The 14,254-nt window shown below is 40.6% G+C and overlaps 1 pseudogene across 2 annotated transcripts; it reads left to right on the top strand.

Moving 5' to 3' along the window:
- Positions 1–11,455: 11,455 nt before the first annotated feature.
- LOC143865501 (RHOMBOID-like protein 13 pseudogene) lies at positions 11,456–13,993 on the top strand (annotated as a pseudogene). 2 transcript variants are annotated; one of them, XR_013241903.1, is made up of 2 exons: positions 11,456–11,535; positions 12,178–13,538. The product of XR_013241903.1 is annotated as an RHOMBOID-like protein 13 pseudogene, transcript variant X1 (transcript). The 2 variants fall into 2 exon arrangements; XR_013241904.1 differs by lacking the exon at positions 12,178–13,538 and adding an exon at positions 13,592–13,993 and having other exon boundaries at positions 11,478–11,535.
- Positions 13,994–14,254: the final 261 nt, after the last annotated feature.

Below are 14,254 nucleotides of genomic sequence, written 5' to 3'. Positions count from 1 at the left end.
ATATTGCATGCATCCAATGCCATTGTTAAAACAAACGAGCTTTGCATACATTCAACACAAAACCTAAGACACGATGTAAGAGAACAAACCAATTCCCGCATTGCATTGGCCTTTTTTTTTTCCTAAGGATGAATGTTGTATCTGACAAATCTCTCTCAATCACCCAATCTTTTGTCTTGCCTCCTTGTGAAACACTGCACAGGAACTAATGACGACACATGCAGACTACAATGAAAACCCCTAACACGAAGCCTTGCAACATGTAAGTCCTTACAGATCTCAATTACAATTTCCATTGCCATCTCCTTAGCTCTGTCATTGACCTCTTAAGCTTCTCTCTTAAACTTTCTTTCACAGAGAATTGATAACTACGAAGGAATGCTTGCCTTCTTCCCAGATAATCATAGCGAGCCCGTTGCAAGACGGACTCGGACAAAGCCTCGGAACGATCTAATAGAGTGACCGAGTCGAACGGTGAGTCGAGCCAGTTCAACTCAGCTACAGGATGGACTCGGGTGCTCGGCATGACAGTTTCTCTACAGGCAGTGATACTCATAGAGTGATGGGGATTAGAAGAGCATTGAAATGGTATATATATTGGAAGACTTAGTAAGTTGAAGTTTAATAATGCCAGAATTTTTTTGGTTCTTGGGACTTTTGTGGAATTTCCGCAGGAAACCCACGTTTGGTTGCTGGTTATATAGTGGGCACAAAAAAATCGCACGAACCAAAATAATCCCGCACGAAACCCAAAGCTGGGAAAAAAAATCCAAGGAACCAAAATAATCCCGCACGAAATCCAAGGAACCAAAATAACCAAAATAGTAACTTTTTTCTTCCCAACAGTTCAAGGAACCAAACAAGGGATTTTTTATTTTACCGGGATTTTTTTTTTCCACCATAGTCTGGTCAACCAAACATGGAATTTTTATTTTACTGGGATACTTTTTTCCCACCAATTTCCCAGGAAGTTTTTGGTTCCACAAAAGTCCCAAGAACCAAAAAAATACCGGCAACCAAATGGAGGAACCCAAGCTTTAACAACCTCTGGTATTGGTTCAACAAATATTTCCACCCATACCATCTTATCGTTGGTTGTTCATTGTGGATGATAAAAAAAACACAAATTCGTATCAAGAAGGAATTTGCTAGGGACCATCCCAGAAGGCATTTTGAAGACCGGTTGTTGCATGAGAGAGCTGCCACATAGGCTCACTTTTCAAAATATTTTGTCTTATTATCTGAGGTGGCCACATAGGCTCTTTTGAAAATATTTTGTCTTATTATCTGTGGTGGCTGCTCTCTCATGCAACAGCTCTGTTCCGCAAAATGCCTTCTGTGATGGTCCCTAGGAAATCCCATATTAGATTTTTCTAAATGACTAATTGTTTAGTCTTGAAAATGTACAGCTGACTTTAATTTATCAAATGGATGATCCAGATCAATCAAAGAGGGTGCCAATTGTGCAATTGTAAGTGGATGATTGTATTGCAATGAGGTCGCATCCTAATGAAGCATTCATCGCATGGTTGTTAGATCCTGCATTCACACATTTTTCTAAGGAAAAATCTGAGCAAACAGTAGTACAAGCGAGGACTTGTTTAATGATCTGCACGATGTATTTGTTAGGCTTTGGCATCAATTGAACATATATATATCAATTGGATGGTTGGAAGTAGGGTTTTAACTTGTAACTTTGGTTGATCATGTCTACTCGACCCAAAAATATCAATTGATCTACGCAACCTAGGTCTACTTACCCTACGTCGGGTTCGAAATCATGGGTCTCGGCTTGTATTGGGTTCCAAGTTGAAAAACCAGACCAATCTTTATTGGGATCGGATTTAAAGGGAAAATAAATCGAAAATCGAATGAATTAACCCAACTTTTTGGAATGAAATTAGTTTCAGCCTCGTGATATATATCAAATGGAAGCAAACTGTACTTCTAATTTATTTTTCCTATGCTGAGCTAGTCGTGCCAACACGGATGGGGTGGAAAGTCATACCATGATAGAATACACAGACATCAATATGCATATAAGAGACATTAAGAATTTAAGATGAGATGGAACTTATAATAGTCTTATTTATCAATATATTATATGGCGGTGTTAAATTCACCCCCTCCCAGGAGAAATCCGCCCCCCCTTTACCGGTACGAGGGGTGCATCCTCTCTCTTCTCCCTCTCTCCTCCCACAAATCGTACACACCCTCACAACTTTCTCACTCTCCCTCATTCTCTATCCTCTCACAAATAGGGGTGGCAAAATTGGCCGAACCGAACCGGAACCGAACCGGAACCGAGCCGAAACCGAACCGAAAATTCGGTTTCGGTTTGGTTAAACCAAACCGATTCAAATTTCGGTTTAGTTCGGTTTGGGTATCAAACCGAACCGAAACCGAATATTTGCAATTATTATGAGTAAAGGGTGGCAAAATTGGCGGAACCGAACCGAAAATTCAGTTTTGGTTCGGTTTTGGTTTGGTAAAACCAAACCGATTCAAATTTCGGTTCGGTTCGGTTTGGGGGTCAAACCGAAGCGAAACCGAACCATTGCCACCCCTACTCACAAACCGTACGCACTCCTTCCAACTTCCTCTCTCCACGCAACTCTTTGGTAGGGCCCAACAACTCTTCGATGGGGCTCAAAAATTGTACTTTAAAAAATAAGTGAACCTACATGCGTGACCATAAAACCGTGCTCAAAAAAATTGGGCTCGCCTTATTTGAAGATCCAAACCGTTTCATTTGCTAGACTCCAATGTAAATAGGCTGATGATCCTAACCCTCCAATCTATAAAAGGAAGGAACCATATAACAGATCAAAGAGTCAGGATCATGCCATGGGATTGATTTTTTGGGGAAGCCTATTTACATGGGGTGTGTTAGGTCTAAAATTGGTAACAGGTTATGGTAGGGCCGGAAGGGCTGATCTGACAAGCCACAGCTGAAAGGCTAGTGGAGTCCTGCGCTGCACAAGCACAGACAAGGATGCAAAGGGTCAGAAGACCAACCCGGAGTGGTGCTCCGGACGGGCGCTTCGACACTCAAGTCAGTATGAGCAGGAGTGCAGAGCAATGTCAGAGCAGAAAGCTTAGGGTTTTTTATTTCAGATCCCTCACCTTAGCACAAGTGAAGGCTATTTATAGTAGTTCTGAGCCACCTGTCCAGGACAGGTAGTAGCCCCTGTATGGACCAGATCTCATACCTAGGAGGAGCAGGTGGAAGTCCCCGATTGGTCCAGGTGTCATACCTAGCAGGGACAGGTGTTGGCTTTGCAGTGGTCCCTGTGAGGGCCACGTGTCAACAGCCGATTGGTTGCAGATTTTGGACCCCATCAGGGTGCAACAGATGAACGACTTGGATCTTTGAACAAGGTGGCCCCCAATGAATTTTTCTAATAAATACGCATTATATGGCGCACATACGTAATGCAAGTATTTTAAAATAATTGCTTCAGCTCACTTTGTTCGAAGATTGGAAGGTTAGGATATCATTATAAATTGCTATTGATCGGAAGGTTAGGATTATTCAATGGAGATGATTTTTGTAAGACATATGTACATCGAGCCTAACAAATTTAGATCTTTGAACAAGGTGGGCACTGCTCACCTATGTATAGACACTATAAAATGCGTATTTATTAGAAAATTCATTGACTACAAAAATACGTATTTATTAGAAAATTCATTGGGGCCCACTCTGTTCAATGATCCAAACCGTTCATTTGTTAGGGCCCTGTGCAAATAGCCTTTTCCAATAAAAGCATCAATGTTCCTAATTATTCGATCTGTTATATGATGCCTTTGTCTGTAGATCAGTGGTTTATGATTATCCTATGGAGATGATTTTAAGGGAAAAACCTATTTACACTTGTGCCCAACAAAAAACAGGTTTGGATTTCAAATAAGGTGGGCCCAAGTATTTTTTTTGCGTTCAAATAACGTGTTATACACTGTCAGCATACAGTGTTATTTTAAAACATTACTTTATGATCACATTGAGTTTGGCAATGAAAAACAACCAAAAACTTGATTTTAACGAGATGGGTTAGAAGTACCTTTCAACATATCTGTATCTTGAAGCTTAGCGATCCAACGATGTTCTTCGCTTTTCCGAGCACAAAATCAGCCCGAAAACGCCCTTGCTCTTCTCTTCCTCATCTCCATCACTAGGTTTATAAGAAACCTCTCTTTTGATGTGTTTTCTCAAGAAAGAGATGGCACACTTATGGTGAGAGAAAGAGGGACCAAGAGTCTCATTTTATAGACAATGAAGCTCCTATAGAACTTCCAAAGATGACAAAATTCATATGGTTTCTTTAGCACAAGATTAGCAAGTTTCTTTAGTGCTAACTTGCCTTCTAAGAAGTCTCCAAATACATTGATTATTATCCTTTAAGCAAAGGATTGCCTAATGCAAAGCCACAAACAAGGTTAGGAAGTTTCAAAGATATAAACTTCTTACATACAGGTGCATAAACTTCTTACATACAGGTGCATGCGTTTTTTTTTAATAAAGTGGCCATACATGTTCAAAAGATCTAAAATATTCAGTTGGTGGGCCCCACTAAAGAGTTGTCGACAGAGAGGGAGAGAGTTGTAAGGGCCGTGTACGGTTTGTGAGAGGCGACAGAACAAGGGAGAGAGCGAGAAAGTTGTGTGGGTGTGTACTATTTGTGTGGAGAGAGAGAGAGAGAGACAGGGAGTGGATATACAGTCCGTACCGGTTGTAGACTTGTGGCTTCACAACCCGGTAAAGAGGGGTTGAATTTATCACTGCCTTATTAATTAGATTTCTTGTAGTATTAGATCGGAGGTCCAGTTTTCTCCGTCCTGATCGACAAAGCGACCCTAGTACCCACATGTGCTGACCGTAGTTTCCTCTCTCTGAGTGCTAATTATAACATGACTGTGATAGGCTCCTAGTTAGTAACTTAGTATCACTGAATTAATGCCTAGTTAAAAGCATATATTCACATAATAACCAACACTAAGACAACTAATTACACTATAAGAAAACAAGTTTTTATTCGCGGTCCATAAAATCCGACGTCCAGTATATGGCCTGTTTTACCGGTGGTCCATAAAATCCACCGGTATGTCTGCCAGAAAAAGAAGTAGGTTTATTCATTATACAGGTGTAACTCGGGTCTGTTTTTGTGAATTCAAGTTGAGCTTTTACCTTAAAATTGGGTCAGGTTCAGGTTGATACCTATCCATTTCGTAACAAAAGCTCAACCGGAGCCGACCCAAGTTGCACCCCTGCATTTAACAGATAGATCGGTCAAACCCGCGCCAAAAACTTCCACCAACCTGTGGACCCCGATCCAAGAGAGGGGCGGGGGACGAGCCCCCAAAAGGATCTCTCTCTGGAATCATCCACGTGAAGGAGAGCTCCACTAAGGAACTCTTGAAAGAGTGCCCCTCACAGCATGAGTGGCGATGCAATGTGAGATACCTCTTGATTCGGGGACTAGCCCGGATTCGAGGCATACCTTAAACAAAGAAAAGTCGTCATCCAAGGAAGTAGGCCATGGATCCCATACTATGCTCTGTTGCAACGGATAACCAGAGATATAAAAGAAGGTTCGTGCCTGGTTACGAATTTAAAAGGTCCGAAGAGCACCTCATCCACCCAAGTGCAAACACCTGGTCTCTTATGCCATTTACTTATTGATTTTGAAGAGTTTTGGGCGAAAGTCATATGAAATGGAACATATATCTCCAAGAAGACGTCTACCTAATCATGCATGTCTCGGAGATGATTATCAGCATACATAAAAGAAATTAAATAAGTGTTACCTAAAAATAGCTAGGTTATGAGTGTCATACCTAAATGATGTCTAAGTTCTGATGGGCAAACGCATGCATGTTACAGCTAAAGGTATAAGTATGTACATGAAAGTAAGAAAACACAACAAAACACACTTCATAATTTGACTTCACACACGACTCGACACGACAAATCCTAAGACTCTAATGCAATACTTGACTCGGACCAAGATGGCCATCCATCCGGCTGCTCTATGTATCCCGGCCTCGGGAAGAATCAGAATCAACGTAATTCGATGGGTTAAAAGAAAAAAAGAAAAAAATGATATATTCATATCCCCTTTCCTCCCTTGGGACAGCCCCTTCAGGTGTATTATGACTACTCTTTCATTACACTATGGGGTGGTCTTGGAAAGAACATGGGTCATCATTTAGGCCTTGTTTTATTGCATACAATGTTAATAATGGCACACCTTGGCTGGATATTACACCCCTCTTCTGTCTTGGCTAACTGGGCAAGTGGTTAATATACCCTCCTTCTGCACTACTACTCTAACTCGACCCATCTCATAGGGCACTTCTCAGCGGATTTTTTTTGAAATTTTGTGGGAACCTACAGGGGACCCTAAACTACTCTATGGTACAATTTGGGACTCCAATTCATTGGTTCACTAGGGTTTTTTGTAATACCAAGCTGAGAAGGGTTCGGTCAAAATGGGGTGTCTACAGATGCCCCTCTTTGGCAGAGTACGCTTGTCGCACAAATGCCAAAGCTAAAAAGACATCACATTTTTGTCGACCCTAGATTCCTGATGAAACGAAAGGGTGTGGTGAAAGCAGTTCAAATGAAAGGGTTATAGATGATGCTACTCTGGTATCTGATTGAAAAGCTTTGGAGGGACATTGCTCTGGCATCCTTTGCGAAAGTTATCGATAGGATCGATTGGCTGCGATTGAGCTGGAAATATTGAAAGCAATGTTTTAACTGTGAGCGAGCATGGAAATCGAAGAGAAATGGGCTGACTGCGAGCGAGTCAAAGTTGAAAGGTTAATTTGGCTACAAGAGAGGCGGGAAGAGTCACCAGCCTGTGGACCCCGATCCGAGAGAGAGGCGGGAAGAGTATTGGTTTAGTTGTGATTGAACCAGAAGACGAGGAATTGACTTGACTGCGAATCAGTCGAAGAGTTGGAAATATTATCTTAGTTGCGATCGAACCGGAAGATCGGATGATGAACTTGACTGCCAATGAACCATAAGGCCAAGAAATTAACTTGACTGCGAACAAGTTAAAAAGTTGAGAATTTTGCTTGGTAGTGAATGAACCAGAAAGCAAGGGATTGACTTGACTGCGAAGGAGTCAGTGTCAGAGATATTGGCCTAGTTGCGAATAAACTATGAGACCAGCTAATTGACTTGACTGCGAATGAGTCAGAAAGTTAGAAATTTGATTGGTTGCAAACGAACCAAAAAACAAGGATTGACTTGACTGCGAAAGAGTTAGAGTCGGGAATATTGGCCTAGTTGTGAATGAACTATGAGACCAGAATAATGACTTGGTTGCGAGTGAACCGGAAAGCCCAGGAATTTGATTTTAGCTGTGAATGAGCTAAGTATTGAAAGATTGACTCGACTGCGAATGGGTCAGAGTCGGGGATATTACCTTGATTGCGAATGAATCAAGAAATTAACGAGAAACTTGGCAACGAATGAGCCAAAGGGTCTAAGATTTTGGCCTACTTGCGAATGAACCAAAAAGGCCAGAACGATGACTTGGTTGCGAATGAACCAGAAAGGTAATAACCTAACAGAATCAGAAGTTAAACGATTAACTCGGTTACAGATTAACCGAAAAGCATGACTGCGAAAGAGTCAAAAAGCTCAGAGATCAACTCGATTGCGAATGAACCAGAAAGTCGAGGATTGACCCGGTAGCAATGAACTGAAAAGGTCGAAACGATGACTAAGTTGCAAATGAACCAGAATTGTAATAGCCTGACAGAATCAGAAGTTGAAGGATTAACTCGGTTATAGATTAACCGAAAGCTTGACTGCGAAGGAGTCAAAAAGCTCAGAGATTGACCCGGTTGCAGATGAATCGAAAAGGTCGGAACGATGACTTGGTTACGAATGAACCAGAAAGGTAATAACCTGACAGAATCAGAAGTTGAAGGGTTGACTGGGTTACAGATTAACCGAAAGGTCGGGAACACTAGCTTGACTGCGAATGAGTCAGATACTAAAAGATAGACTTGGTTACATACTAACCAAAAAGTAGAGGATAAAAGCTTGACTGCGAATGAGTCAAGGCTTTAAGGATTGACCTGGGTGCGAATGAACCAAAAGGTCAAGGATATGACCTAGACTACGAATGAGTCAAAAGCTCAAAGAATTGACCTGGTTACGAGGATATGAGCGAGACTGCGAATGACTCAAAGGCTCAAAGGATTGACATGGTTGCGAATGAACCAAAATGTCGAGAATATGAGCGAGACTGCAAATGAATCAAAGGCTCAAAGGATTGACCTGGTTGCGAATGAACCAAAAGGTCGTGGATATGAGCGAGACTGCGAATGAGTCAAAGGCTCAAAGGATTGACCTGGTTGCGAATGAACCAAAAGGTCGAGGATATGAGCTAGACTGGGAATGAGTCAAAACTTAATGAAATGGTGAGACAGACTCTCAATGGAATAGTGAGAGACTCTCAATAGAATAATGTGACAAACTCTCAATTGAAGGACGAGACAGACTCTCGATGGAATAGTTATCTCTTGCCGAGAACAAAGGGAGTGTGAGTTCTTTGCTGAGAACCGGACTCAGATAACTTGCTGGGATTTGGTATTGACTTTCTCTTTTTGTACCAAGAGAACTGTATTCTGCTGGGGATTGAAGGCTATGGGAGCAAATTCTAGACTCTGCTGTGGACCCCGATCCGAGAGAGGGGCGGGGGACGAGCCCCCAGAAGGATCTCTCTCTGGAATCATCCACGTGAAGGAGAGCTCTACTAAGGAACTCTCGAAAGAGTGCCCCTCACAGCATGAGTGGCGATGCAAGGTGAGATACCTCTCGATTCAGGGACTAGCCCAGATTTGAGACGTACCTTAAACAAAGAAGAGTCGTCATCCAAGGAAGTAGGCCCTGGATCCCATACTATGCTCTGTTGCAACGGATAACCAGAGATATAAAAGAAGGTTCGTGCCTGGTTACGAATTTGGAAGGTCCGAAGAGCACCTCATCCGCCCAAGTGCAAACACCTGGTCTCTTATGCCATTTACTTATTGATTTTGAAAAGTTTTGGGTGAAAGTCATATGAAATGGAACATATATCTCCAAGAAGACGTCTACCTAATCATGCATGTCTCGGAGATGATTAATCAGCATGCATAAAAGAAATGAAATAAGTGTCACCTAAAAATAGCTAGGTTATGAGTGTCATACTTAAATGATGTCTAAGTTCTGATGGGCAAACACATGCATGCTACGGGCTTGACGACTCTTGATCAAGCTCAGCTCAAATTAGAGTTCGGGCTTCAACTTTTGACCAAGCTTGGTTTGGCTTGTTCTCATTTTAATTATGAGCGGGCTTTTAGCGGACCGAACGAGCGGGCTTCGAGCTTGCCCATCCCGATTGACAGTCCTACTTGGGACAGCCCCTTCAGGTGTATTATGACTACTCTTTCATTACACTATGGGGTGGTCTAGGAAAGAACATGGGTCATCATTTAGGCCTTGTTTTATTGCATACAATGTTAATAATGGCACACCTTGGCTGGATATTACACCCCTCTTCTGTCTTGGCTAACTGGGCAAATGGTTAATATACCCTCCTTCTGGACTACTACTCTAACTCGACCCATCTCATACGGCACTTCTCAGCGGATTTTTTTGAAATTTTGTGGGGACCTACAGGGGACCCTAAACTACTCTATGGTACAATTTGGGACTCCAATTCATTAGTTCACTAGGGTTTTTTGTAATACCAAGCTGAGAAGGGTTCGGTCAAAATGGGATGTCTACCCAACCCTATCAAGGTTTGTATGTAAGGGATTTTGTATGTCGCATGAACTCTGAACTATCATGGTTACTCTTAAGGGATTTTGTATGTCGCGTAAACTCTGAAGTATCATGGTTTCTTTTTGAACTTGTACTTTGAATTGGCGGACACTAGTGAATCGTGGGCTTGTGAACTATTATGGTTTCTTTTTTAACTAGGACTTTGAATGCATGGACACCTGTGAATCGCGGGACTCACAGGGGCTTTATACACGTGAACACTAAAATCAATTGTTAGTCAACAACTACGTAAACGTAACTTTGAAGTCTAGATATTCAATTTTTTACTATTACCTCAGGGGTTTGGGGACTCCACTAATGGTTCAAAGTATTAGTGTGCATTTACTAGTGTGCACTAGTGGGCCCCACTGATGGATCGGATCAAATACTAGTGTGCAAGTGTGGGCCCCACTAATGCCTCCAAATGGGTATATAGCAGTCATATTTTACCCAATAGGTATTTTTACTATGGCAGAACTTGCACCCCCAATTCAAGCTATTACAAAAGAAATAATACTTAGCAACTGAAGTTTAACCCCCAATTCAAGCTAGAAACTGGAGGGTTAAGATCGTCCTACGGAGAAGATTTTTTGGGACTGACCTACCTATGTAGAGACGTGAAAATTTAATGGTTTAGATCACCCAACTATATGGGACCCAATGTATGTTTTATTCACTCGTATGAACTCCCTCTCACCATATAGTACGTTTGTTTCGCAAAGACCACTGGCAAATGGGCATGGCAAGGCAAAGGCCACATGCGGAAGGTAATGGCAGCACGGATGCCAGCTCGTCGTGGAACCTTGTAGCCTACATGCACAGGTTGGTTTCGAAAGCACGCCTTGCTTGGCTGCTTGCTGTCACACCCCTAACTCGATAGCATGGGACATTGGCTTTGGGCGGCACCTTGCACCCTTGCCAATAGCAAAGTGGGCCTAGGAGATTGGCCAAGGAGCAAACATCAAATATCAAGGGCCGGCAGTACCACCCACATGGGACTTCATGGCCGCAACCATATAAAAACTTGTTTTTTTACTACCTAAGGGGCTGTTTGGATACACGGATTTTAGAATTTAAGTTTTTGGTTTGAAAGAGTGTAAAAGAGGGTTCATGATTAGGCTGCCGTGTGTTGTCCTGGCAGCATTTCTTGGATTTTAAGCAAGAAAATCAGGTTTTAAAAATCTCTCCTGCAACCTGAGATTTCTAAAACGACGGTTGGTCTGCTTCTTCTCGTCTCTAACCCTCTTCTACATTGTTTTTAAACTAAAAACCTGGATTCTAAAATCCGTGTATCCAAATGGTTGTGTATTAAGCCCGGATTTTTCTCGTCCGGTTTTAATGATGAATCACGTTATGGTAACTATGCCTTTGACATATATCTGACAAATGATTTTTTAAGAATTATGATTAAGATAAACTAAGGACAATGATATTTGCAGTACCAGTTTTTTATGATAACACATACTCACCTTGTCTTTTCTTTTTCTTTTTTTCTGCTTATAGTGACAAGGTGAGTTTGTGTCTTTATTGAAACATGGTAGTGCAAATACTGGTAGCCTAAAAGATTCGTAATTGTCAAAAATAGTTAAGGGTCCACCTTCACATTTTATATTATCACGAAACGGACTAGATTTCGTTCGTGCCGTAGATTTCGTTCGTGCCTTCAAAGCAACATAAAATCTAGGGCAAACGAAAACCCTCGAAAGGTATTTGAAAAAGTGGAAATATTTAGGGTTTTCTTCTCCCTCTCGATTGATTTAGAATCTGGATTAAACTTTTTGGTGGCTTAGGTTGTGTAATTCTTGTGAATTATTCCTTATAGATTCAAAATCTGTTGTTTATTGAAGGACCTCCCATGGTTTAGAATTCGTTTGTATGTGTTTACTTTGTAGTCTTAATTTAGTTATTGTGGATTGAGCTGAGTTCAGTGGTGGGTTCAAATCTGAGATTTTATATATTTCTTTAAAGTGTTGGGCAGAGGTTTCTAGAGTCTGTTGTCATTTGATCTGAGGAAGAAGATAGATTGCTATTAATAGATTTGTAAAGAAACACAATTGAAAACCCTTAATTTTTTGTTCTATTAAGGAGGCAGTTTACATTAAAATTCAATTGGGAAATGATGACCTTTTGCTTTCATTAGTGAGAATCAGGAAACACTATTGAAAACCCTTATTTTGTGTTATATTAAGAAGGTAGTTTACATTAAAATTCAATTGGGAAATGATGAATTTTTATTTTCATTAGTGAGCATCAGTAAACACAATTGAAAACCCTTATTTTGTGTTCTATTAAGGAGGAAGTTTACATTAAAATTCAATTGGGAAATGATGACTTTTTGCTTTCATTAGTGAGCATCAAAAGTGTAAAGATTGCAATCCACCCTAGGTGAAGCAGTAAAGTTGCGGCCTCAATGCAGTTTATTGAACTATGACTTGGGTCTGATCCAATTTGAAGCACCCTAAGACCTAAATTTGCCTAGTAAAAAGGGTAAGAAGGCTTGCAATGGGGAAGCCGCTCTTCTACGAGATTGTGCAAAAGCCTGCTACTAGCTGTATCATAGGAATCTGCAGTGCAATTTGGTTCTACATACAGAAGAAAAACATTGGGTATGCACATGTGGGTTTGAGTTATGAAACAGGCATTGAGGGCCATCATTGTAGACTCATTACTTCTGCATTCTCGCATATAAGTGTGCTTCATCTTGTTTTCAACATGAGTGCCCTTTGGAGCGTTGGAGTGAAAGAACAGTTGGGTCACATGGGTCTTGGAGTTGAGTTTTATCTCCATTACACACTTGTTATGGTAGTGTTGTCTGGAGTTCTTGTTCTTGGGACTTGCCACGTTTTGATTAACAAGTTTAAGCTCGAGTATTTCAGAAGAGTGACAGCCGTCGGTTACTCGTGTGTTGTATTTGGGTGGATGACGATCCTTGCCGTCAAACAGCCTTCCTCAAAATTGGACCTTTTTGGGTTTCTTTCCCTTCCAATTAGCTTTGCTCCATTCGAATCTCTCATATTCACGTCAATAATTGTTCCACAAGCGAGTTTTCTCGGTCATTTATTAGGAATTATTGTTGGGTATTCCATTGCATGGGTTCTCATCCATGGGATGAACAATTACTGGACTATTCCAATGCTTGGGGGGGTCATTCTTGTGTTTGTATTCAGTTTGAAGCGTACTGGTACTTTTGACTTTACTTTCATTGAGATTGAACCTGTTACAGATCCTTCACTACAGATGAATGTCCTCATTTCGAGGTTCTGAACTTGTCTAATTTATAATTGAGATATGCCATTCTTTAGGGATGATGGTTTCACTGTCAAGTGTTTATTTGCTTGGGTGTATGTTCCTATTATGGGCAATTCCATATTATTATTGGCCCATTCCATCTGGTCTAAGTGGATGATTCTCCTTTTATTATTCTAAGAAGACTTAATACAGTTGTGAACCAGGATACACAGCAGACATTTCACTTTATATGACAGGTAGAATTCTCTCTTCTAACCAACCTGCATTTCGAATTTTACAAGTCACTAAGAGTTTGTATTTCTTCTCTTGGTGATACTCCAGCAGCGTATTTCTTAGACCATGTGATGTTAATAAATTAATCAGTTTACTCTTGTAGCACATGTTATATAAAGAATTTGAACCTTGTTTTCAACATTTGTCTCTATGTCAAACATATTAACATGCAGAGTGTTATTTTGAAATGTTAGATTATTGCCTCACAGAATTTGTTGCTGTTTCTTTTGTTATTTGTAGATACTAATTACCAATTTGGTGTAATGCACGAGGCAACTTCTTTTAAGATTAGTCTTGAAGGTTAATAGTACCATCATGTATTGTGATTTCAAAATCTCAATCTAAGATAGCAAACACAGGTCTTTAGTGAAGTTATTCGTGCTAGCAGCAGATATTTGGAAAGTGTAAAGGATATGTTTTTCTCAAGGGTGTTTGCCTTTTGTTTTTCTTCTTTCATTACAATCATGGAATAAATGCATCAGAAGAAAAGGAAAAGAAAACAGAATTTCAGACTCTTTGCTGCAATTAGGAGCCACTTGTAGGTCTCTTGGGCTCTGTTTGTAGTTTTTTATTGAACTTTAGGAGCTTTTGATTGCTGCACTGGTACCTGCTTATATTTAAAAAGTAAGAGAAAATTTTTTGAATGAAAAAACACTGCCTAAGTGGCTCTATAGATGATAAAAACCACATCATCTGCATTTCTTAGAAAATATTTCTCATTCTGGTCTCTTTAATAAAAGGCTATTACTATTTTTTTCTTCTCATAACCTTGGTACCGTAGCATAAAACTTAGCTTATGAAAGCTTCTAGCCTGATAATTCTAAGTTAATTGTGCATCACCCATCTGTGCAAACACCCATGCCAATTCGGATATTTGGTAGATGTTTAGGTGTGCATAGAAGC

This window comes from Tasmannia lanceolata, unplaced genomic scaffold (genome assembly GCF_043159265.1).
Source record: "Tasmannia lanceolata isolate RefF3 unplaced genomic scaffold, GAP_Taslan_0.1 ptg000081l, whole genome shotgun sequence".
Classification (NCBI taxonomy): domain Eukaryota; kingdom Viridiplantae; phylum Streptophyta; class Magnoliopsida; order Canellales; family Winteraceae; genus Tasmannia; species Tasmannia lanceolata.
This window is presented reverse-complemented; position numbering and strand designations above follow the sequence as displayed.